The sequence below is a fragment of the Hevea brasiliensis genome, chromosome 5, assembly GCF_030052815.1.
Source record: "Hevea brasiliensis isolate MT/VB/25A 57/8 chromosome 5, ASM3005281v1, whole genome shotgun sequence".
In the NCBI taxonomy this organism is placed as follows: Eukaryota; Viridiplantae; Streptophyta; class Magnoliopsida; order Malpighiales; family Euphorbiaceae; genus Hevea; species Hevea brasiliensis.
In genome coordinates this window covers 63,273,722-63,279,749 of record NC_079497.1, presented here as the reverse complement: position 1 = coordinate 63,279,749, position 6,028 = coordinate 63,273,722, and positions in this window count along the sequence as shown.

The window sequence follows — 6,028 nt, the reverse complement described above, 5'->3', positions numbered from 1 at the left end:
GCATAGCGTGCCATGGCCACCTAATCAGTAACAAGGAATACCTTAAATGAACCTATAATCATATGTTGCCATGCACTAAAATCTCTCTGTTACAAAATTCCAATTTCAGTTGGAGTCATGGTTAATGTCAAACCCCATTTGCTATGAACATTATGTTCTCTTTTAATTCCAGTTCTTGATTAATTAGATTTTCTTGTCAGAAACTCTTTTCTAACTAAATCTGTCTGTCTTAGCCAGGAACTTGAAACATCAAGAACAATTAAATGAACATAGGATTTTATCCCTATTTACTTAGGGTAATAGATTTCATCTTGATCAGCACCTATCTCCATATATAACTAGTAGGAGCCAACACATATGCATATACCCATACGTAGTATAAGTATGAAAGCAGTATCAAACTCAAACCACCTATATACAAGATAACTGTGTTATCTCAGGTCTAAAGATTATATGCACTGATATGATATATGACAATGCATTGATAAGAGTAAACTCCATGTGCTTGTCATATACATCACTGGTTCGCCCTACTTACCATGTATAAATGCCTATCATGTTTGTTATGAGGCATGAGACTCACCACTCCATCTTATTTATATATCATATAAATACCTTGGGAACAAACATAATTATAATCTTTCTGGATAAGTCATGTCCTGTGTGAAGAGTTTGAAGGAGTCAATCGGAAGGTTGTACTCTTTGCTAATAGACTGGAGATCGTTCTCCCTGAGGACCGATGGCAACTCGTCCAACGTTGTAGTCTTGGCTAATAGACTCAAAGTCGATGCTGGTTTTGACTTAGTCCCTTGACCAAGGACCGGGATGATGGCTGTAGAAGGTTCAGGTCGCTCACTCGGTTTTGCCATATCACCTTCGTCCGATGTCCACGAAATGTGAACAGAATGAGGACTGGCAGCTCTCTGACTGTCGATACCACTCATTTTCGAAGATAAAGATAAAATTGATCGAAAAAATATTAAAGCTCTTACCAGAGTTGTAACACCCCTATTTGCATAGCCTAGTATATTTCACTGTTCCGGTGACCGGTGTTAGTCCGGACAATTAAGGGAATTAGAACCATGTCTAAGACACCTACTTAAGCCCTGAACACAAATAATTAGTAATTGCCAAATAGTGATGTATAAAGAAGAAAAACAAAGTATAAAAAGTTAAATGAGCTGGGAGTAAGAATGATGGGTGATCTTCTTGGGAAATGACTGTGAGGTTAGTCTAAACTCAAATTTCGAACCGTAAAATGTGATTCTGCGGTCCTCAAGACCATTGTGAACACAGTGGAAAAGAGAAAATCACTGAAAAGACATGTTAAGTAGGTCAAATAATTAGGTCAGTGATCCAGAAGAAATATTAAATTACTTACAACCTGGATCGAACCAGCGAGGGGCAATTTGGTCAATTCAACCCTAGAGCTGACTCCTGACCTAACTGTCCAATAAAATCATAGAAATGAATCTTTGGGAGTCAAGAATTAAATTAAAGAACTAATGGAAAAATAAATGCAAAAGAAAAAAGAAAATTGAAAAAGTTTATTTACATCACTTGGATGACATCATCATGATGTCAAAACTAATTTTAATTTTCCTACAAATATTGACCAAGTCAACTAAGACTAAAAGACTTAAAAATACACTAAAAAGAAAAAAAAAATCAGACCTCCTTCCCTCACCAAGCCGGCTGCCCTTCTCTCCCTCACTTCACCATTGAAGAAAACTCTATTAAAGCTTGAACAAAGCTTTATCCCACCAATTAAACCTAACCTTGCCCCAAAATTCTCCATTAGAACTTGATAACCTCATTTGAGAAGGTGATTGAAGAAGAAAAGAAAAGAGAAAAAAGGAAGAAATTGAAAAATTGAAGTTCAAGTGGAGGTAAGTAACTGAATTTGAAAATCTTAGTTTATTTGTTGTGTATGTTGCTTAATTAACTTAGAAATTGTGTAAAATCAAATAAAAACAATTGTTAAGGGACCAAACATGAAATTCATCCAGCTAGGGTTAGGGTTTGAAATGAATGAGTTTGATGGTTTTGAATGATTATTTTAGGTGAATTAGGTGTGTAGATCATGAATGTAGACTTTGAAATGCATTAGATTAAACTTTATGTGTAGCTAGGGTTTTGAGCATGTGAAAAATTGAAGAAAAATTTGAGAATTAGCCAAATGATGTAGTTGACCTTATTTGAGTTGAGAAATGGTCAATTGTGATCATTTGTGGTGTGTATGAATTATTGGAAACAAGTTTCGATTCGGATTGGAGAGGGTCAGTCTGCAGGCAGATTGACCTAGGTCCCTTTTAGGGACCAAAACTAAAAATTTACCAGCCCAATTAGTGTGAGGGGAATTGGGAATGAAACTAGACACAAAATGGCACATTTTTCATTCAGGATATATGCCTAAAAAGTGACCATAAGTTAGTGAACAATTAGGCCAAATCCAGAATTGGGCACACTACCATGTACAAAAATGACCAAATGAACAGTAGTTACGTAAATGACTATAACTTGGTCTACGAAGGACCAAATGACCTGAATTTTATTCTGATAGAAAGCTGAGACATAGACCTATAACTTTCATGAAGAAAACAAACCCAAAATTTGATCATAAGCTGTCCAAAAACTTACCTGTAATCAATACACAAAAATGGCCAATATCCAAAAAATGCCTAGAATTCTGGGTAACACCAAATCCAACCAGCCATGTTCAAATGGCCATAACTAGGGCTACAAAACTCCAAATGGAGTGATTTGAAAAGAGAAATAAAGTTAAGATAATAAGGAACAACTTTTATGAAGAAAACTTAGCCAAATTACCACAGCAACTTGACCAATGGAACAGTGCAAAATAGGGTACCAAATATGAAATTTTGGAAGTTTCACCTGAGAAACTTAAAGTTTGAGAAAACAACCAAAACTAACAAATTAGGTAACCAAAATGTGGTATGTGGGTGAAATTGAAATTCCCATACCTATTAAGCATTAGAAAGTCAACAAATTGACTTAAATAGTGTCGTGAATAGTAACCCCGAAGTGTAAATTTAAAAGAACATCAAGTTAAGCTAGATATAAATATATTTGAATTTAGCTTTGGACTTACGATAAACTATGATACTGAAACATTGTAAAATTATGTGTTTCAGTTGAAAAGAATACAGGTAAAGAATCCGAGGCATCGAGTCAAGGCCAAGAGGCGACTCGCGTAAGGTTTGTGCACAACATAAACATTCTTTAAAATTCCTTTGAAAAGTGCATGAAATGATTTGTGGTTTATTTATATTGCAAAATAATGATTGAAATGTACACGATGCTTTTGATCTAAATTGTTGGAAATTTGATGATATGTGATTTAATTGTCAGTAAATGTTTGATAAATTGATAAAATAGTTTTGAAACCACAGTGTCACGACCATATATTTGAATGTCTCACTAGCATGACTAGTGGGAGAAATTAGTTTTGAATTTTGATTCCTTCTCTGGCTGAAGTGTTGAGGTGTGCCAGTAGAAGAAGAAATTTAAATGGGTACCTATAGTTTGAGCTAGCTAGCCTTGTGATTTCTCATAAGCCTCTGGCTATTGAGATGAATATTGTTTCGAATGGTATGATATAACTGTGTGTTTTTATGAATTCGTTTTGAGACTTTCTAAATGAAATTGTTTGGACAAAAAAATTGTAAATCATGTTTTGTATCTGTTTTTCATGTTCATTTCAATATTTGAATAAATGTGATTTGAATTATGCATAAATGTTATTTTAGTATGTTGTGAACCGCTGAGTCATAGTACTCAGCGATGGCTGTTATTGTTGTCGCAGATATAGAGACTAGAAGAGCAGCAGAGTGAGCTGCTGAGGATCTTGGAGCCACATCCCTGAAGTTTTGTCGTGTATATTTTATACCCTAATTATAATATTTAGTTTGATGTATGTAAATGTATGTACATATAATAACTGGTCATGAGTAGTTGTATAGAGTTTATTATATTATTAGTTTGGTTTTGGTTATGTAAAGTTTGGTGGATGAATGTAAATTGTTTTTACTTTAATGAAAAATGAATGGAATTATTGAGTATTATTTTTTATGACAATTGAATTGGGAAATGATGTTGAATTGTGTTGAGGTAGTAGTGAGTTTGATGAAAAATAATTATTGGAAGTATTTTTACAGATATTTGAAGAACTATTATTTTTAAATATAGACGGCTGCCGAAATTTTTCTAAAATTTGTGTAAAAATAAAATGGACAAAAATTTGAACTAGTTTTTAAACTTCTATTAAATGTAAGAAAATACTCACCACTTCTAAAAAGTAAGAAAATGATTTTAAAATCCCTTGTAGGGTACTTAATGAGTTATCGGTGGGTGAAGTTCGGTAGTTCATTAGGTATTCTACGGGATCATGTTATGCCTTTCGGAGGGGTAAGGTATGACATGTTTTAGTGGTATCAGAGCGAATTTTTGAAGTATGTTTTGACTTGTGAATTTGTGTCTTTTCTTTGATATGCACAACTACTCATTGTCCTTATTTGTTACATACAGTGCATTACATCATAAATATGAACTAATAGAGGGAAATCTCCTTGTGTTATTTGTTCAGGAGATATCCTAACTCCAGACTGAAATGGAAGAAGGGAATTGCTCTGTTGAGCAGTCAGTAGAGGCTGAGGCCCAAGGGGAAGCCCCAACTCTCCAAAATGTCAGTGGGTCGGTGGCACCAGCCCCACAAATGCTGCAGTTTTCTGCAAAATTTGCTCAGCAGATGGCTGCGATGTTCCAATAAATGGCTGGAAGCATGCCTACTCAAGCTCCACTTCAGACACCTGTGGTACAACCACAGCTTCCAGCTAGGCAGTACAACAAGCTACTTAAGTATGGGGCTATAGAGTTTAAGGGTACAGTGGACCCTTTAGAGGCAGAGCAGTGGTTGGAGAGAATGGATAGAGTATTCAAGAAACTGCACTGCCCAGATGAGCTGAAATTTAAGTATTCAGTATCTTTACTACAAGGGGATCCTTATGATTGGTGGAAAACTATCCCCCACAATTTGGCAGAACCACCGGTATTGACCTGGGATGACTTCATTAGAGAGTTCAGACAGAAATATGTCCCAGGTGCACATATGGATAAGAAACTGTAAGAATTTTTGAGTTTGAAGTAAGGCAGCAGATCAGTGGCAGAATATGAGAGGGAGTTCTCCTGCTTAAGCCACTATGCTAGGAGTCTCCTATCTACCAGCAAAGAAAGGTGCAAGAGATTTGAGACTGGTTTGAAGCCCAGTCTAAGGATGCAAGTAATGGGATTTAGACACAGTAACTTCTCTGAGCTCATCTCTCAGGCACATGAGTTAGAAAGGATCGAGTTAGAAGCGACACCAGTGAAAGAGAAATCAAAGAAGACTGAGAAATCAGAAAAAGATAAAGGGGAAAAGTCAGTAGAGCAAAGTCCCAGTGGTACATCTGGAAAGAAGAAGAAATTCGGGGGACCAAGCAGAGGTAGAGGTGGAAGGTTTAGAAGGGGCAGATTCTCTGGACAGATACCCCCTAGATCTGGTCAGTAGTAGACTAGGGGTTCATATCCTCCCCAACCCTATGAGACCTGTGGCAAGATTCATGGGGGAGAATGCTATTGGGTAACAGGAGCTTGCTTTAACTATGAAGGTAAAGGCCATCTTGCTAAGGACTGCACCAGTGCCCCTAGATTTGGTTCAGCTCCTACTATTGCAGAAGGATCCATTCAGAGTCCTATTACCAGAGGTTCACAATCGATTAGCAGAGGAAGAGGTAGAGGTAGAGGCAATGCTTCTGGCAGTCAGGGTACTGTTAGCCAGTCAGCACAAAGGAGTGCTCCAGCCAGGGTTTATACGATGAGACAGCGGGAAGAGGCCGAGACTTTCGATATGGTAGCCGGTACATTCTCTATCTCTGATCAAGATTTATTTGTACTGTTTGATCTGGGTTCAACCCACTCATATGTTAGTGCTAGCATAGTTAGTTTCCTTGTTCCGTGTGCCAAAATGGAT